Below are 21,476 nucleotides of genomic sequence, written 5' to 3'. Positions count from 1 at the left end.
ACTACTCCCCCTTTGGCATCAATGACAAAGGTTGTCAAGATGTCAGTAGAGTTTGTAGTTTCAACTATCCATAACCTCAACCTTGTAGCTGGGTAGTTATAATCTAAAAAAGATCTCCCAAAATCAAGTTTATACTATCCATAGACTTCTTACTATCCTTTATTGTTGTCTCAATTCTCTTCACTGTATCGATGAGATGCTGCAAATGCTCTGCCAGTGTTTTGCTTCCCTGTATTGATGCCTCAGAAATTTCCTTCCGCGGAGATGCTAGATAGTCCAATCTTGGACTTAGTTTAGATCTAAACTATTTTATGTTATTTATTATTCTTTCTTTTTCTCTTTCCAATTTGAGTAGTTCTTCCTCAAAATTTGCTATCTTCTCTTCAAAAATTGATAGTGTATTAGGTGAGTTGACAAAGTTGTCTTCAAGTTTATTTATCTCATCCTGTGCCTTGCTCATTTTCTTGTCAATATCTACAGTCAAAAAGTTTGTTTTACAAGTATCTTTATACAGATTTTTGTATTCTTTTAACAAATTACATAGTTCCGGTAGAAGTGTGTCAAAATCTCTATTACACTTCTTTATTTCCTCATCAAAGAATTTCTGTTTTTCAATTTCTACCTTATCCTTCGCTGACTCTTCCTTTATTTTCTCAATGTTTTCTGAGATATATTTACACAATGTATCCAATTTTCCTAAAGAATCTTTGTTATCTATATTACAGTTGGGAGCTATTACCTTCAAAATTGGTATGGAATCATCAATTGCTTTCTAAGCTTGTGAGTTGCACTCAGTTATTTTCTTGATAGAATCAAGTAATACCTCAGTCACATTTGTTGATTTGTATGCTAATGATGATCCAACAATCTAAGTACCGGTGGAAGTAACCAAGCTTGTATTGACCTCTGGTAGGTCTATTTGTGTCTGTGTTTCTTTAAGCATTGGTTTTCCTACTTCACTAGTTATCGATGGCACTGTTTCCTTGTGTACCTGTTCCGGTTGATGTTGTTCTGGAGCCTTTAGCTCTATTGGTTTCTTTGTATGTTGTATTGCCTCAGTCTCTACCTTTTTCTCTTTATCTTCTGCCGGTTTCTTTGTTTCCCTTGCTACTGGAGGCTCATTAGCCATATCTGACTTATCAGTTGTATCTTTGTCTACTATTATGTTGATCTTCTGAGTATCAACATCCATAGTGTATAGGACTTCAGAATTAGGATTGTTATCCTCTACATCCATACTCTCAACTGCCAGTTGATCTTCAGTAGTTGTTGTTTTCACTGATGGAGTATTTAAAGAAGGTGGAGGTAGGTTGTCTTTAACTTTGATGCTTGGTGGTCCACCAACTTTTCCTTTCCCCTTGTCTCTATCTTTTTGATAAAACTTTATAGGTTTGGGATTCCTGTACTCTTCTTGTTTTTCTTTCTCAACCAGGAATATATCCCATCCATCTTTTGTTTCCTCTGCCACTTCATTAACTCTTCCTGCCATTAGTGAAATATGCCGGTGTGTAGTAGAGAATACTGATCAGTTTGCTTGAGCAATTAAATCATCAATTTCTTGTGGAGAGTTTACTGGATATACAGCAAGTAGTTTCTCAATTTTTATTTTCTTATCTAATTCTATCACTGCCTATCTTCTTGCCTCAAGTTTTTTGAATAATTCATCAGGAATTTAATTTACTACTTCCATCAAAAATTTCTTCTACATGTCCATAAGCAATATAACACTGTTCTCAACTTGCTCTTTTTCATCAGTTGTTAGAGTGTCATAAATTTTCTCTATGTTCTTCAGTTTACCTTCCTCTGTGATTTCATTCAGTAATATATCAAGAGGGGCCAAGTCACTATTTTTCCTCTTCTTCTTCTTGGGTGTCAGTTTCTTCTTTGGTGTGGCCTTTCTAATCGGAGATCTCACAGCTTGTTGCTTTTACCTTGTCCTCCTAGGTGAAGGTATGGTTGCCGGTGAGGGATCTCTTTTTCTTACAACTCTTTTAAAAGTTGCTAGCATGTCACCTTCCGAAGAAGTTCCTACTGGTGATAGGTGAGTTTCAGGCTATGGAGCTTCTAACTCATCCTCTGTTATGTCGGTTTTCTTCAATACATCTTCTTTGATGGCTTTTGCTTGTCTAGAACCTTTTCTTACAAATGCCTCAACCTTCTTTACTCTTTTCTTTGATTGTATTTGGCTTTCTATAGTCTCAGCACTACCAAATACTTCTTCCTTAGGTTCATTGGGGGATTCCAAAAGTGCTTTAGCATATGTTTCAACTATGTGATCATCTGTTTCATAGCCCGTCTTAGTTACCCAAATTGTCCTTGGGATGACAACTTCCATCCTGATTTCATCTTTCTTGATGACAAAGCATATATCATCTTTGTATTTGTCTACAATTTTCTGAGATAACCTTACTCTTTTCTTCATTTTGATCTTTAATTCTTGAAAGAAGTCATTAATATTGTTTTCCTTGTTCTCACCCATGTTTTTGAATAGTTCAGTCAATTGTTTTCCTACCAGTATGTCATATCCAAGTTCTTTGTAACCTATACCAGGAACCTGTTTTGTTATGTGTAGCATTAGGTATACTAACAAATTTCCAAATCTGAAAGTTCCTTTCTTGTCCTTCTTGATCTTTCCAAGGTTGTCAATTAATTCATCCTTTAATGATTCACATATGTCAATTTTTGCATTATCTATTACCATATCATAAGCACTCTTAATGCATAAACTTGAAACTAAATTAAGTCTATTAGTATGAGTAGCTTTATACCCTAATATCATACTAATGAATCTCACATTGATATCTTTTACATCATTAACCCTTAGAGACCTCTTGTCGAATGTTGCACTAGATAGGTTTATAACTAGGTCATTGGGAACCTTCTTGGTTTTATCTGGTCTCTTACTGGTGGTCGGTAACCCTGTGACAACATTCACATCTTCCTTGGTGATCTTATGGATTGCATCTAACCAGAAAAATTCTCCATGTACCCTGCTTAAGACTATCCTAATCACATCCTTTGGAAATTCAGGAATGCTAAGGATCTCTATAAATCCTAGGGTCTCAATGATTTTGTGTTCATTTTTAACATTGCTGGTATTATCACATATCATGGTTTTATACATGGTTTTAATTTCCTCATCTCCTAACTCTTCAATGTTGCAGTGGATGCACATTCTAGGGTCTTCAACATATATAAATCCCTTAGTAATTTGAGAAAAAGCACCTAAGGTATCATCCTTCTTTGCTATCTTGGGAACTAACTGAAATACGGGCCTAGGTATTTTTATTACTTCAACAAAAGTAGGGCTTTCTATGTATTCAATTGCAGAGGTGGATGCCATGATTAAATACCTTTTACTACCTTGGATGGATGATTGCTTGGAGTGTCCTTGCTTCTTGCTTGAAATGCCTTAGCTCAGAATCTTTGTGCTCTCTAAAAATTTGAAATCATGATGAAATGAAATGGAGCCAAAACCTTAACTTTATAATGTCTCTCCACCATCTACCACATTAATTGCATGCTGGTTAAGTATTCACTTAACATTGTTTTCCGGTAATAGATAATTTTCAACTTCTTATCTCTAACTGAGGGAATAATTAGCACATGTATCAATAGATTGCCAAACCCTCAAGGAAATTTTCTTCAATTAGATGAAGAACTTCCTGTCGGTGGAGCACTGCTCTGTCCTTCCAGTGAAGCATCACTCTATCTTTCCAGTGAAGCATTGATTGGTTCCACCAGTGGAGGAGTATTCCTAATATTTAGATCAGCTTTTCTAATCCATTGTTTTGAGAATTCTTGCTTAACCTCTTCAACTTTTTCTTTACCTTTCAAGCTAGCACTTTTGTTTTCTATCGGTGTTCCTTTACTTATACAAAATTTAGCAATATGCCCAATCTTATTACATGCATAACAAGTCACATTATTCTTCTAAATAGCTTTCCCATAACCTATGCCAGTTTGTGTTCTGCATTGATTTGATAAATGTCCAAATCTTCCACAAACATAACATCTCACATTCATTCTGCAGTTTTCAGAGTTGTGACCAGCTTTGTTGCATTTTAAACATTGATCGGTGGGTGTGTTGATATTCTGATAATTCCTAGATCTACATTCATTTTCTCTATGACCATACTTATTATAGTTAAAGCATTTTCCATTAAATTTATAAGCATTAGGTTGTCTTACCGGTTTGCTATGATCTTGAGTATTTGCAGTACTGGAGCTTTCACCAACTTCAAAGCCAATTCCAGAAGTGTCACCTTTAATTTTTTTATTCTTTAGCAAGGTACCAAGTTCCTCTAAAGTTTTCTTGAATTTTTCTTTGTGTTGATTTGTAGTTTCCAGTTCTCTTTCCAAGATTTCTTTTTGTCTCATTAGTTCATTTGAGTCATTCTGAGTATGCATCAGATCTGTCTTCAACATGTCATTTTCATAGCTAAGTCTTGTGTTATCATTTGCTGCATCACTTAGTCTTCTGGTGAATTCTTCTTCATTCTTCTTCTTGTCCTCAATCTCTTTGCAAAATCTCATAGTCATATCCTGCATTTCATTTTTTGTTGTCATGATCTCTTGTTTCAACTTGCTTATCATATCATTAAGTGATTCCTTTTCATCATTCTCATTTTGCAAATTTTCACAAAGTTCTCTTCTCTTATTTCTTGCAACAGTAAAATTTTCTTGAAGTGCATGAATGATATCCTGAGCTGCCCTTAAATCATCTTCTAGTTTGATATTTTTCAATTTTTCTGCATCATAGTCTATAAGAGCTCCTTTAAGTTGCTTTATCAGATTTTCCATCTTTACCGGTGTCAAGATCTTCCTCAAGTTGTTAGGGTTCTGAAAATAGAGGACCAGGCTCTGATACCAATTTTTAGGGGTCCCATAGATACTGAGAGGGGGGGGGGGGGGGTGAATCAATATCTAACCGGTGATTAGAATTTCTTAACTTAAAACATGCAGAATATAATATAACAGTGTACCAATATGCAAGAAATAATGCAATAAACAAAATCAAGAACATTCATATGAAAAACACACCATAACACAAGATGTTAACGAGGAAACTTGGTGTGGGAAAAACCTCAGTGGGATTTGTGACCCACAATATTCACTCATTGGCCAATAAGAGAATATTACTAAAAATAGGGGCTTGCACATGCAGGAAGGCCAACTGCCTAGAGCTCACTGCTCAGTGGGAAGTCACACTGACTTACAATAATGATTATACAAATCCAATAACTTGTACTACTTTACAATAGCATCTTCAATGCTAGATTCAGTACCAGTTCCTGCTCTATTCTTTACATATACCCTTGACCTATATTTCGCATATTAGGTCTACTTAATATTTTCCTTAATGCTTCTACTTTACTCCTACAAATGTCTACAATGATCTCCTTTATATATAAGAGTCATTTACAAATTGCCAAGTCGGCTGACAATAATAAACAAAATATTGTATAACAAAAATCCTGTTGGCCTCTGTGCCGGTATACTTCTTTTCTTCTATGCCAGTGCCGATGTCCTGATACCAGTGTAGAATGTGTTTTGCCGATGCCGGTATAATGTCTTTGCCAGTGCCATAGGATTGCAAGGTTACAATCAATGACAAAACCTTCAATCACATACAATGTCTCATTGGAGTGTGCATATGCCAACAGAATTTGGACATAAAACTAATGACAACTTAGTAAATAATAACAATCTCCCCTTTTGACATTAGTTTGGTATGTTTGACAAAACTTATTTCAAAGTCATAACTCAAAATCTATATACTTACAAAATTTGACTAAAGTGACAGTATATACTGTAGACGTATAAAAATGACCATATTTCTAAATGAATATTTTATGTTCATTTCCCTGTTTAATTAAATCCAAATTAATTAAATTATCCACATTCTTCTATTTTATTAAGTAAATTACTCAATTTATTTAAATAAAATTCACTATACCATTTAATGAATAAATCTTTTTATTCAATTAAATCCCCCTAGCCACTTTTAATTAAATTCAAATTTAATTAAATAGTTATCCTAAATTGAATAAATCTAATTTATTTTATTTCTTCAAATTACAACCAAATTGAATGAAAATCAATTAATTCAATTAAATCCTATTATCCCCCATCCACTTGCAAAATCCCAAACCCCTTTCTAATCCCTTCTAGAATCTTCTAATTGATTCTAATTAACATAACCCCCCTCTAAACTTTGTCACATCCCTAAGCAAAGGGAGGTCACTTCTCAAATGGCCCAAAGTCTTGGATAACCATTGAAGGTTTTCAACCTTCAACCACCAAAACCCCTAAAGTCTTTGAAAACCATTGAAGGCTTCCAACCTTCAACCACTTAATCCCCAAAGTCTCCAATAACCATTAATGGTTATTTCAAACCCTCCCACATGGTTAAAATATTTGTTTTGACTCAACCTCTACCCAACCCAAAGGTCCCATCAGGCCATTAATGCTTTGACCATGATTATCTCTTAATCATTTGCACAAAGGTTTATCTTTGGATTAAATCTTAATCCATTGTGTAAACCTAACTTAGACTTGACCCTTAGCCTTTAGATAACCATGAGGTCTTCTCAGGCCTTTAATGCCTCCAACCTCTTCTCTCAACCCAATCCTATGTTGACACTTGTCACCATTTCATTGGTGCAAATTGTGCACATGGATCCCCAACTTTCAAACTTGGCCCTTGATTAAACCATTCAATCTTGACCATCCATTGCCCTGTTTGTGCTATAAATAGAGCTCTCATTCCTCCATTCTTAACAATCATCTTTCAAATTTGAAGCATCACACTTATGTTCAAATTCTTTCAAGCTTTCATATCATCTTTATGCTCATCATTTAGCCTCTTTTAGATCATAAATTAGACTAATATGCATGCTTAGATTACTTTCTTTATCATTTTAGTTCAATCATAGACTAAATATAGTATGCTAGGATAATCTTCATACTAATCTCGTCATCTTATCATTTAGATTATTGCATTTCTAAGATCATACATAGCTTAGCATCCATTTCATACTAAAATCTATCTAAGCATCTCTCGTTCTCATATTTGCCATCCCTAAACCATTTTGCTCAGTAATCTGAGAGCAAAAACATTGGTTTGAGGGACATTGTGAGATAGAGAACCATGGGACCCTCCTTGGGAAGCTGAGTAACACATCGTTACTCCATAGCTTGCATCAAGAAGTCCTGTGTGTGTGTGGACTAGTATTAACAAAATTTTCACATTTTAAGTTTTATTTTCCCACTTTTCCACCATACATTTCTGGCGCCCACCATGGGGCACGACCCCTAATAGCACATCATTTTTTGAAATTGATCATTTTTGCAGGTCCGCGGGAAACGAGAATTAGCGCGTCAAAAAGATATATTAGCGCATCCGCCTAATAGTTTAGCACTTCTAGCCTACTGTTTAGCGCGTGGGCTCTCTGTCTTAGCGCGTGAACACTTTTACTTAGTGCATGATGCTCTTTAACAAATTTTCCTGTAGGTGTCGACACGGGCAAAACACATATTAGCGCATATATCTAATAGATTAGCACATTCGATCCACATTTTAGCGCATGTAATACATCTTCCAGCACGTAGAAACCAGACATTAGCGCATCAGATTTAAACTTTTCCGACATAATTGACTGCGGGAAAAAGAAAAACACAGAGTAGTGCTTACGACACGCATAGTAGCGCATCTAGGTAACAGAATAGCGCAGAGAAAAGCAACTATAGTGCATCTGAAGCATATTGTAGCGTGTACAGTTTATTCTGTAGCGCATCACAAACAAAACAAAACAAAAAAATTATTGTAACCGAATTAAAATTCTAGACTTGTAGAAGTCCCCCGAATCAACTGACAATTTTATCTTTTTGTTCATTTGCAGGGTTTTAATGGTTTCTTGCAGGTAAAGCGAGGAAATTCACTTTTACATCAAAATGATTTCTTTTGTTGACCTCCAAAAATGAAAATTTTTCTTTGTTGACCATTTTTCACTTTTCTAGATCAAAAAAATCTGTCTTTCAAAGATTAAAAAGAACATCATGTTTTTGTGGAGCAACATCTCTGCATAGATTTTAGAAAATCACTGATTTGAAAGGCTAAAATAAGACCTCATTGTTTGCTTTGTCTCAAAAGTGGAAGGTATATGCTCTCCCCTTAACTGGGTGATCAAAAAGCCAAACCACTCTTACGCTTTCAATACTTCACGCATTTAAAATCCTTTAGCAGGCCTGCCTTCCCGAGGAGTTGCAATCAACTCTTAAAGCCATTTATGACCGGTGTGAAGGGAATGACCTAAGTGGGGAATGGCTTTGATGCCAAGAATTCCAACCCACTATAATCAAATGTGGAAAGTGATGAAAGTCCTTTTCAACGGTTGCGCGCAGTGATTAGCCTTCCCCCAGTATCCTCGAGATACGTAAAGCCTTTGTTCTAAAGGTTGAGAAGCCTCTTGAGGGAGTTTATCACTGACGGCCGAACGGGAAGCCTGATTACGAACCATAGAACTAGAAGCTTTGAGACGAGTCAGTATCCAAACATTTGTAACATCATAGTGCAAGGGTGGGGAAGAATCTGCCCCCAAGATTACTCACCATATATCTCCCAAGATAACTACTCAATTGTGAAGCAATTCACTTTGGATTAACTTCTGGCAAAAGGCAAAAAAATGGGCGCCCTCTAGGGAGTGACACGGCTGTTTGAGCTGACGGAGTATCGAGACTAGTGGGCTATGATGTTACTTATGACACTTGAATAAAGAGTCTCTCTGAAGTATTTTACTTTGTATCAAAACCTGTTAAAACATTGAAGATTTGAACACATCCTCGCAAGAATATACACTTTCTGTTAGATTAGGTGAAATGATTGTACTTTGTGTGCCGTGCTTGCATTTTTTATTTTAGAAAATCATCCATCACACTTGAAAATTTTCTCAACAAAATTCAAAATTCTCACAAAAATCACAAAAAAGGAAAAATCAGGGCAGTCTAGTGCATAAGAGCAACATCTTAGCGTGTATAACAATTCTATTAGCGCATCCAAAAATCAAATTAGCGCATACAACTAAAACAGTAGCATTTCAATCCTAAGGAAAAACAGTGAACAATCCTTTAGCGCATCCAAAACACATTCTAGCACGTCTTAGGAACATATTAGCGCATAGGTATCCACAGTTAGCGCATAAAACAAAATAGTTAGCTCGTATTAGACCCAGTGTAGCGCATAGTTTTTCCAAGCAAACTTAACAGCAAATTTCAACAGCCTGAGTTTTAGCGCGTGAAACAAACAGCTTAGCATGTGGAAACCATATTTTAGAGCATTAACCGAAACAGTTAGCGCGTATCAAGCCCAGTCTAGTGCATGGATTTTTCACTTGTTAGAGCAAAATTTTTCCAGAATCAAAATTTTAGCGCGTAACTAGGGGCAGATTAGCGCATGTGAGAAACATTATAGCACATCAAGAAAATTCAGTAGTGCATCAAACCTCTGTTTTAGCGCGTGAGACAAGGTAGAAAAATAGAGAGTTAAGAATTGAAAATTTTTGAAAAATTCAAAAACATTTTAGAAGACCTTTTTCATCAAAAATCATCTTTTATCAAACTAGAGTGACAAAAACAAACCGTTAAAAACTTTTCTCAAGTTCAATTTGTGTCAAACAAAGTTGTCAGAATCTGAAACGAATCGAGCAATAGAGGACGTCTCTCCTATCATAATCTGGAAAATTTTCATCATCAGTATCAATCAAATCCTTTAAACATCTTACGGATTTTATCTCCAAAACACTTGTCTAAAAATTTTCAAATTGTCAAATCCAGTTTCCAGATCGGGAAACTTCTTATCCATATCATTTGACACGCTTTATCGTGAAGGGATATCTAAACCTTCATTCTAATAAAGTAAGATTTGAAATTTTCAAAACAAGAATCAACTAAAATCCAAACAAATCAAAGGAAATCATTGATCACTCATGCATGACTAATCCCCTTATTCTGAGAAGAAAGAACCTCTATCGTAACATCACGTTGAAGAAACAACAACCTAGCTTTTCCAAATTCATCAAGAGAAATAAATTTTTATACATCAATCGTCAACTCTTCAAATCCCATCAGGTATTTCTTCATCACGTCAAACGTTATATCCAAAACAAATCCAGTGAATTTGACAAAGAACCCCTGAAAACAAGAGCATACTGTCAAAAGTCTGCTTTTAATCAAAAGATAAACCGCGGAGGAAAGATCAATCCAGTATTCCTGCTCGACGAGTGCATCACATATCACACATCTCGACCAGAACCATCAACACCCGAGAAAAACATCAACAAGGACTTTGTTCCTTTCATCACTGATAGTTTCTACTGAAATGCCTATCACTCGCTCTCAACGAAACAAACAAAGCGAGACACCCGCAGAATCAAGTATGAATCGCAGATTATCAAATCCTTTTGAAGTTCCATCCTCAGACGAGCCTAAAATTACTGACGCAATTCTTCAGGAATGTCAAGAAAATCCTTCATTCCAAAAACTCATGGAAAATGACAAAGAAAAATATCTACTCATGCTTACAAGTAAAGGCATCAAACTTCCTGAAGATTTCGATGCAAACGTATTTCAAACCGGGTCTCAAAAATATACATATCAAGAACGACAAAGGGAAGAAGAAACTCACATACCTGAACAACATATTCCAGAGCAACATATACCAGAAATGCGAGTACCTGCATTTGAAACCCTAGAACAACACATACCATTTACTACACCTTTTCAGCTAAGAACAAATACAAGGGAAGAACTCTTCCCTTGACAAGACAATGCACCTTTAGTTGCTCTTACTCAACAAATGCAAATGTTGAAAAGACAAATGCACGATATGCAACAAGGGACAGCAGTGCGGTATTCTATAAATGAAATTTATCCTTATCCATTTGATAGAAGCTTAAACATGGTACCTTTTCCTCCAAACTCAGATGTTCCCAAATTTGATAAATATGATGGGAAAAGTGATCCTCGGGATCATGTTCGAGAATTTTGTACCATGAGTCTTGAATTTGCTCATGATGACACCTATCTGATGAGGTTGTTCCCAAGAAGCCTGGGAGGACAAACAATGGAATGGTTATCCAAGATTACACCACCTGTTAGATCATTTGACGAATTGGTTAACAAATTCATCACCCACTATTCTTACAACATCCAACATGCCATAACCATGCTAGATGTCTGCAACACCAAACAAAAGAACAATGAAACATTCATGCTGTTCCTTCAACGTTGGTGACACATGGTATCAAGATATCCTTGAGATATTCCTGAAAAGGAAAAAATGGAAATCTTCATTGATAACTTAAATGGTGAAATGAGTTATAGACTCAAACTTCAATGCATACCATCTTTTGCCAAATTGATTGAAAATGGCATTCAAGTAGAGGAAGCTTGTGTCAAAAAGGGAACACTCAAGTTCTACAAAGAAGGAACAAACTCATCACATTACAATAATCAAAACAACACCAATCTGGACAAAACTCGATTTTGGACTCGAAACAAAAATGAAGGCAACAATGAATCATATGATCCCAAATCTAAACAACCAGTGCTTGCCTTATCAGGAAATACTCAAAATATGAAAAATCCTAAAAATGCTACTCCCAGTGCTAACACATATGCACCAAACAATGCTCAAGGACAACTCAACACCAACAACGCCAATGATAATCAAAACAAAAACCTGAATCCAGGGCCTAACAACAATTCACGCAACAACACCAACAATTTCCAAAAGCATATCTTCACACCATTGAGCCAATCATTAGAGTCCGCATTCAGAGAACTACTGGCAAATAAGATTCTTTCTTTGCCTCCAATCAACAATTATGAACCCCCAATCAAACCACCTTGGTGGAATGATTCACACTATTCTGATTTTCATCGCAACAAAGGTCATAGAACAAACGAGTGTATGAGATTAAAACACATAATTCAGGACATGATTGATCGAGGTGACTTAATGGTGGATGGTCTCAAAACAAATAATGATCACGAAGCTTTCAAAAATCCTCTCCCCAATTATAACAAAGAGGGAGCATCAAATTCAAATGATACACGCAGAGCTCGTATTAATCACATCTATAACAACACAATCAACCACATATCAGCGGAAGACCATCAAGTCAATGTTATAATCATTCGAGATAGACATGATCATGAATCTGTCAATGTAACAACCTGGACTCAAAAATATGTCTTGAAGGGGCACACTGCACCTCCAACTACCACACCAAAGATCCAATACAACTTAGTTAACCAACTACGCAAGACTCCAGCTCAAATATCTATCCTGGAACTGTTGAAACTATCTCCAAAACACAAAGACATATTGGAGCAAGCACTATTAGAAACAAATCTACCTCAAAATCTGGATACAGACAGATTCCAAGCCATGGTTGCTCATATGATAGAATCTCATAACCTCACCTTTTCAGAGCATGATAATACTTCGTTGAGTCACCCTCATAATACTCCTCTACATATTGAAGTCATTGTTTGCAAACACCGCGTCAAAAGAGTCTTAATAGATGGAGGAGCCAGACTTAATATATGTACTTTAAAGCTTATCTGTGCACTAGGTTTCTCAGAAGAATCTATTGATCCTTGTAAAAAGATTACCATAAAAGCATATGATGATGAGGAAAGGTCCTCTAAAGGAATAGTGATATTACCTATTCAAGTAGGACCAGTGCAAAAGGATACTATATGTCAAGTCTTAGATATTGATCTCACCTACAATATCTTATTAGGTCGACCCTAGATACATGAAATGCAAGCAGTACCTTCTACATATCACCAGTGTGTCAAGTTTCCTTATGATGGATAGGAAATCTCCATATCAGCTGATCACAATCCATTTCAGCATTGCAACGCAATGGGGGTAGCCCAAGACAGTTTGGTTCCTTATAACAGAGAAAAGCAGCGATCTTCAACACCCAATCCACCAACAGCAAAATCCAACTAATTATGGGGAGACTTCAAACAGAAAATGCAAATCAAAGACCAAGGCATGGGTGAATATTCTATGGAGCCTTTATGTTTGACCAAATTGCCAACATCACCTAGATCGCATGGTTTACCTACTATATCACACATCTGGCAACTCAGCCCATAACTAAATTTGATGGTACCTTCATCCAATTGGGGACTCTAGCACATGAATCAAAAGATAAAGACATTCTTAAGTGGCTATACAAAGATGAAGAAGAAGATAATAGAGCAGCTTCTCTGCCGACGCACCTGTATGGAAAAGGCTACTTAATCATGAAACAAATGGGATATGGCGGTAAAGGACCTATTGGGAAGCACCAAGAAGGAGTCACTGAACCTATAGATCTTCCTTCCCAACCTAGTAGAAATAAAGTAGGATTTGGTTCTAAATTCACTTTCCTATTGAAAAGGCCACCACACACAAATGCAAAACCTCAATGGAAGGAAAAGAAGAAGTACAAGGAAGAATCCTGGCAGGAAGCACTCTTTGAATCAGCTGAAACAATCCGTAAGGCACGAGAACGTCAAGATCAGAAGTTGCATCAAGGAAAACTTTTAAATCATAAGAAGGCCATATCTGCAGTAGTGGCACATATTAACATACCCATGGCTCAAAAACATATCATGTCATCATAAGAAACTGTCATTTCTCCCCGAGGAAGCACGATCTATGAACAAATCCAGATCGTGGAAGATGGATCAGATATAGAATCAACACAGAATATCAAAAAAGTATCCATCATCAAAGATTTGTTTTCGCCATACAACATACCTATTTACAGCACAGATAGAATTTGGGATGATACCTATGAGACAGGTTCAAATGAATATGAATGGGGTACCTGCTCTGATACTACTACAAATATCCCAGATGATACTGATTTCATATCCATTTCTCAAGAAGAACATAATGCAGAGGATAGACCTCTTGAGTTTGGACCACAACATATCTATGACATTCAGGAAAGCGAACAGAAATATTACGAACAAGTCTATGTAGAAGATGATACCATCAAAGACCTCGATGAAACCCTAGACTTCTTTAAAACCAAGACCCATCACAATGATAACTCTATCCTAACACTTATTGTAGCTGAACTTGACCCGCCCAACGATTCCTTACCGCTTGTCTTCCCTAATCTCATCGACTGGAATGAACCTGAGACTCATGATATACCAATTTTCCCAGATGATGAATCTATTATCCATTGCTTATCCACCGTCAATCCCGAAATAGGCTCTACCAGTGAACCAAATAACGATGTCTGTTCTTCAGGGAGTGCCAAGTCTCTTAGTCGCAAAAATGAATCAAATAATGAATTTAATGCTGAAAACCAATCAATGGCAGCTATAGATCCCAAAAAAGTAAAAATAAAGGACACATCTGAGGGTGAAAACCTTTTTAAGGCACCTAACGATGGGAGACTTGACACTCTTCTTGAACATTTTCATGAACGATCACCCATACTGATTGAGCCCACTCAATCAATCAACATTGGTACTACAAAAGCAGCTAGACACATTCACCTTGCAGAATCTCTGACAGAGGAGGAAAGATTGACATTCATCATCTTCTTTAAAGGATAGCAAATTAACTTTGCCTGGTCATATGCTGATATGCCTGGAGTAGATTCACACCTAATCATGCATCACTTGTCCATTTCTACAGGAGTCAAGCCAGTCAAGCAAAAGCTACGAAAGATGAATCCATAGGTAGCACTCATGGTCAAAATGGAATTAAAGAAATTATTAGATGTCGGATTCATCTGACCTATTGACTATGCAGAATGGATTTCCAATATTGTTCTAGTGTTAAAATCAGATGGTAGTATCAGAATATGCACTGACTTCAGAGATGTCAATAAAGCTTGTCCAAAGGATGACTTTCCTTTGCCAAGTATTGATATAATTGTAGATCTCACAACAGGCCATGCAATGCTCTCCTTAATGGACGGTTTCTCAGGCTATAATCAAATCAAAATAGCTCCTGAAGATCAAGACAAAACAACATTCACCTGTCCTTGGGGAACATACTGTTGGAATGTTATGCCTTTTGGCTTAAAGAATGCCGGAGCCACTTATCAAAGAGCAATGACAACCATATTCCATGATATGATGCACACATTTATGGAAGACTATGTGGATGATTTACTAGCAAAATCTTTTACCAGAGCTGAACATCTCGGCATCCTAACAAAGATCTTTGATCAGTTGCAGAAATTCAAAGTCTGACTCAACCCTAAGAAGTGTGTCTTCAGGGTTACATCAGGCAAGTTACTAGGTTACATCGTCTCAGTTAAAGGTATTGAAGTTGATCCAGCAAAGGTACAAGCCATCATGGATATGCCACCACCAAAGAATATTAGTCAACTTCAATCTCTCCAAGGATGACTTCAATCAATCAGGCGATTCATCGCTCAACTAGCAGATAAAAGTTTGTCATTTAACCACTTGCTACATAAAAATGTACCATTCAGATGGGAGACTAAGTGTGCAGAATCCTTTTACCAAATTAAACAGTACCTGATGAATCCACCAGTTCTAGTACCACCAATTGCAGGAAAGCCTCTTATATTGTATATCTCAACAACAGATGTTTCACTGGGGGCACTATTGGCACAAGAAGATCAACAAGGCAAGGAACGCGCCATATATTACATTAGTAGAACATTGAATGGCTATGAACTCAATTATACATTCATTGAAAAGGCTTGCCTAACAATTGTTTTTGCATCTCAAAAGTTTCGACATTATATGCTAGCACACACTATCAAGTTAGTAGCCAAAATTGATCCTCTCAAGTATCTACTCAGCAAGGTAGCTCTCACAGGCCGATTGGCTAAATGGGTCATGATTCTTAGTGAATTTGACATCCACTACATAGAAAGATGAGCCATCAAAGGACAAGCAATTGCAGATCAACTGGCTGAAGCACCGCTACCAGGAAAACAAACCATGGACATTGAATTTCTAGACAGGGACATTTTTGCTCTTTCCTCCAAACAATGGACCCTATACATTGATGGATCCTATACACAACATGGTTCAGGGGCCGGCATTCTATTCATCACCCCTGAAGGACACACTATGCTGAGATCATACAGGCTTATGTTTCCATGTACAAATAATGTGGCTGAATATGAAGCATTGGTCATAGGCATCAAAATGGCTGTCGAATGGAAAATCACAGAATTAAAAGTCTACGGAGACTCACAATTGGTCATCCATCAAATCAACAACAACTGTCAGACAAAGGATGACAAGTTACTACCCTACAAACAGATGGTGGATGACTTCAAACAGTATTTTGTGCACATCACTTTTGAACAAATACCAAGGTTGAGTAACAAAGTAGCCGATGCAATGGCTACAATCGCTTCATTACTACAAATTCCAGAACAACAGAGTCATTATGAGTTCCTGGTAGAGCAACTGTTCTCCCCCGCCTATGACCACTCTGAATCCCAGGTTATATATGCCTTGACCGGTTCAGATTCTCCGTTATATGGACCGATATACGACTACCTCAAGCATAATATCTTACCCATTGACCAATCCCGTAACCAAAAACGTAACTTTATCCGACAAGCTGCCCGTTATACCCTTACCGCTGATACCTTATATCATCGAGGTCTAGATGGTACTCTTCTTCGTTGTCTTGATCGTAATGATTCCGATTCAGCTTTACACAAGCTTCATGAAGGTATTTGTGGTACACATTCAAGTGGCACTACTCTTGCTAAAAATCTTCTACGAATGGGATACTACTAGCCCATAATGGAGAAAGACTCATATCATTTCACCAAGAAATGTCCTAAATGTCAGATCCATGGCAATCTGATACATGCACCAGCACAGGAACTGTAGCCATTTACAACATCCTGGCCCTGGCCCTTTTGTCAGTGGGGATTGGACCTGGTTGGCAAAATACATCCTTCATCTTCAAATGGACACAAGTTCATTATAACTACAACAGAATACTTTACCAAATGGATAGAAGCAGTTCCCATGACCACAGTGACCGGGAAACAAATTGCCTCTTTTATCCTGAATTATCTGATCTACAGATATGGTATTCCAAGTTCAATCATCAGAGATAATGGATGACCTTTCAAAAACCAAGATGTACAGGAACTATGTGAAAAATTTAAAATCCAACATCGGTTTTTTACCCCATACTATCCATAGGGAAATGGTCAAGCAGAAGCATCTAACAAGACAATCCTAAAAATCCTCAAGAAAACGGTGAATGATGCAGGCAAAGATTGGCACGTGCAACTCAATCCAGCACTTTGGACATACAGGACCAGCATCCGCACGCCTACAGGGGCAACACCATATTCATTGGTATATGGATCAGAGGCTATTTTACCCTTGGAGATAGAAATTCCATCTCTTAGAGTCTCTTTGAAAGGTTTGATCCCCGATGAAGAGTATCGAGTTAACCGACTGCAAGAACTGGAACTATTAGATGAAAGATGCCAACATGCTTATACTCATCTCAAAGCATATCAACAACGCATGTGCAAGAGCTACAATCATAAGGTCATTCCTCGCAACTTCAAGGTTGGTGATCTAGTCCTAAAAGAAAATCCAAGAAATCAGCAAGATAGAGAAAAGAAAGGGAAATTTGAACCTAACTGGTTGGGTCCCTATGTCATCATATCAGTCTATGGATCAGGTGCCTATCAGCTAACAAATTTTGAAGGAGATGTGCTCGATGATCCAACTAACAGCATTCATTTGAAGAAGTACTATACTTAAGATAGCCTAGTGCATGGAAAAAGCCAAAAACAAACAAAAAAATAAAAAAAATCTAGAAAAAGCAAAAATACAAAGTACAATAAAAACAAATGGTGAAAATTTGGTAAACAGGCGCCCTTGTGAAAGACCGGCTCCTTTATCTATGTCCATGCCATTTTATCCATCAAAACACTATCGGCCATCGCCCGACACTTAGCATATATCCATCCAGGACATACTTAGCGTAGTCACTATCCTGAGTTATTCATCTACCGCATTCCACCATGGCTTGGAAATCACTGTACATAATCATATACAGAGGTACACTTAGCTAGGGGCATTAAATTGTTCAAAAACTTGCAAACCTCAGACATATGACATCCAACAAATACAACTATGCTTCATCACAACAACCAAAACACAAACAAATACACAAGAAACTCAAGGATGGATGATTTTCTGAAGTACTAAATGTTGCATTCTCGCATACAAGTCTTGATTATTTTGCATTTTGAACTTTTTAAATTGTTGGAATCTTCTCCTTCTCTCATAAAAAGATTCAAAAGATAGAGATCATGAGGAACTTCCAATATTTTCTTAGTCTTCTGTCTGGGAGGCGATCACTTGTACTGTGTGAATATTTGCCTCGAGACGTGATACATTGCATATCACTGAAGGCCTGATTCCATTTCACGCATATAAATGATCTACTCTTGTATGTTTACGTAATACGCACTCAGGTCATCCTGGTTTAATTATATCTTGACGCTTGTGCTATCTTGCAAAATCAAATATCATGTAAATTTTACTCAGGTCATTATGGTTCAATTATACCATTATGCTTGTATAAATTTTTAACATATCCAAAAATCAATAAATGCTCCATGATGATATTTACAAAGAAAGCAAACAAATGGTTATATCGGATGGCAAATACAGAATGAGAGATGCTCCAAAAACAATTAGTTGCATTTCATTTTACAATTAGTTGCATTTCATTTTACAAATAGCTGCACATCATTTTACAATTAGTTACATATCATTTTGCATCATTATTACATCATTTTACATCATATCATGTTACGTGTAGCAGCATATTAAATCATACATCTCATTTTCAAGATACTATATAAATATGCATCCATAAATATGCATCCATATAAACACATCACATCGATCAAAAATGGTACTCTGTATATATATATCTCAAAAAATGATCAAAATCTACAAAATGTGTCTCAACACTATGTCCAGTACAAAGTATACAAAGAATCCAAAAATACAACAGAGACCCTGTCTCTCAAGTATGACTATCTCCGGACGGAGATGGTCTAGCTCCAGATGCACCTGCCCCTAGATCTCCAGGAGGATCCTGTCTAGCTCCCAATACACTCACCCCTGGATCTGCAGGAGGGTCCTGTCTCGCCAGCCCAGTCACTCCTCGGCTCTTAGATCGTGTACCAGCAGTTCGAGACCGACTCGATCTCGACTGTGCAAAGCTCTCCACTCGCCGATCTCTAGGAACTGCAGCCTCATAATGCCGCCTATAATACTCCACCTCCTGGACACTCCATGTCAGCTCTCTAAGGGTGTCTCTCAAAGGACCACCTGCCGCTGCTCTCTGCACAGTCGCTAAAGCCTCCTCTGCTCGACCCCCCTGCTCTATCATCGTATCTCTCTCAGTAGTTAACTGAGAAATCTGCCGCTGATAGGTCAAAATCTGTGCCTGCAGCTGCTGCACAGTAATGTGTAGGGTCCGGATCTGTGCATCCTCTACATGACCCAGCACTCGAACCCGCAGTGGTACCTGTGTTGGCGCCACCCCTCCCACTCGGCCTGTCCTAGGTATGGGAGGTGGGAGTATATCTACCCTCCTCCTCTGTGCTGGCCTCACCACCTCCTCCTCTCCCCCCACTATAGCTAGCAGCTTTGTCACTCTCCCCTCTCTCTCGGCTCCAATGGCCAATCCTCCTCTCCCCCTCTCAATCCTACCCTGCCGTACCGCTCTCTGCACACCTTTGCCACCTTGCCTCCCCCTCGCTCCTCTACCTCCTCCATCATCTCCATCATCTCCGTCATCTCCATCATCTCCCCCCTCCTCTCCATCCGAATCAAATGCTGGCCTCATCTCCTCTAGATCTGAGATCCTCGCCCTGGCCCGAGCAGCAAACAAACGAGCAAACTCGTTAGTCATCCCTGCATCCTGTATCTCTGGGGCATAGTCCCAGATCTGTCCTGTTAGCCCTGTGAACTCCTCTATGGCCACGACACTATCAATAGTTGGCCCCCAATCGGCCACATCCTGTTGCCGCCATGCATACAAGCACGCTCCCTGTGGAATCCCTTGCTGCTGCTCAAACTGCCACAAAACTCGGGTCACCAAAAATCGCTCAATAACAAACGGAGTCCTCCCAATCAGATACCTCATCATGAAAATGAAAGGCATCTCTATCCCATCCTCTGCCCACACCTCGCAATCCGTATACGGTCTCTAGGTCACCGTATCTATATCATCAAAAACTCTCCTCCAGTGCTCTAGTTTGCCCAGCTTACGCTGGACAACTAGGCCTCTGTACCCATAGGCATATGCTGCACCTACGGGCCTATCTCTGTCTGCCAATGGCCTCGCTACTGGGATGTGCTCCCAGCACCATACCTGTAATAGGGTCACACCCGTTGATAAGCTCCCATAACCGAGGTATACTACCTCATGCAGGCTCCTGTAAAGATGGGCCAACATCGCTAACCCCCATGCAAATCTCTGACCCTGTGTAACCATCTGCTCCAGGACCAGCCCCCATCCTACTGAAAATCCCTTTGACCTGCGATCAGGACAAAGGAATCCCCCAATGAATCCTGCCAATACCGATGGTAGCGGTGCATAATCCAGATCCAAAAACTCCTACCAAGGGATCTCATAACCACAGACACTCTCATCATGAAATATATGGCGCAGTGCCTCTGTGCTGCCCTCCTCTGCCTGCTCATAAGGTAAAATGGCCCCTACCACAGGAATACGCAAAATCCAGTAGCAATCCTCCAGTGTCATGGTCATCTCTCCAGTGGCAAAATGAAAGGTGTTTGTGTCGCTATGCCACCTCTCTGCCAATGCTGTCAAAAGTCCCCGGTTCACAGTGAACCAAGGCATATCCAGAAGCGAGGTCAATCCACATCTCTTTATAATATCCAAGTCTGCCTGTGATAGACGTGGTATCAGCGTCCATGGTCTCGGGAATCTCTCCCTCGACTACACAATACCCAATCGCTCCTGTCAACAAACAAAACATATCCAATATCAGTTTCCACATCAACACAAAGATATCAAAATAAAACTTACATAAAAAACATGAAACAATTTGCTTATCTACAATCAAAGTTCAACATCCTATCATTTCATATCAACTTGTAAAACAACTCAAGTTCTCAAAAACCATATCAAAACTTGTAAAACAACTCAAGTACCACAATCACATAAACTTGTAAAACAACTCAAGTTTCCCACCCATATCAGCTTGTAAAACAACTCAAGTTTCCAACCCATATCGGCTTGTAAAACAACTCAGGCTTTCATACACATTGAACTTGAAACAGACAACACAAATACATCATATTCTGATCAAAACAAATAGCTTGATAATCTATACATAACTTGGAAAATTGCACATCAAAACAAGTTATACAAA

Source organism: Cryptomeria japonica, chromosome 3 (genome assembly GCF_030272615.1).
Source record: "Cryptomeria japonica chromosome 3, Sugi_1.0, whole genome shotgun sequence".
In the NCBI taxonomy this organism is placed as follows: domain Eukaryota; kingdom Viridiplantae; phylum Streptophyta; class Pinopsida; order Cupressales; family Cupressaceae; genus Cryptomeria; species Cryptomeria japonica.
This window is presented reverse-complemented; position numbering follows the sequence as displayed.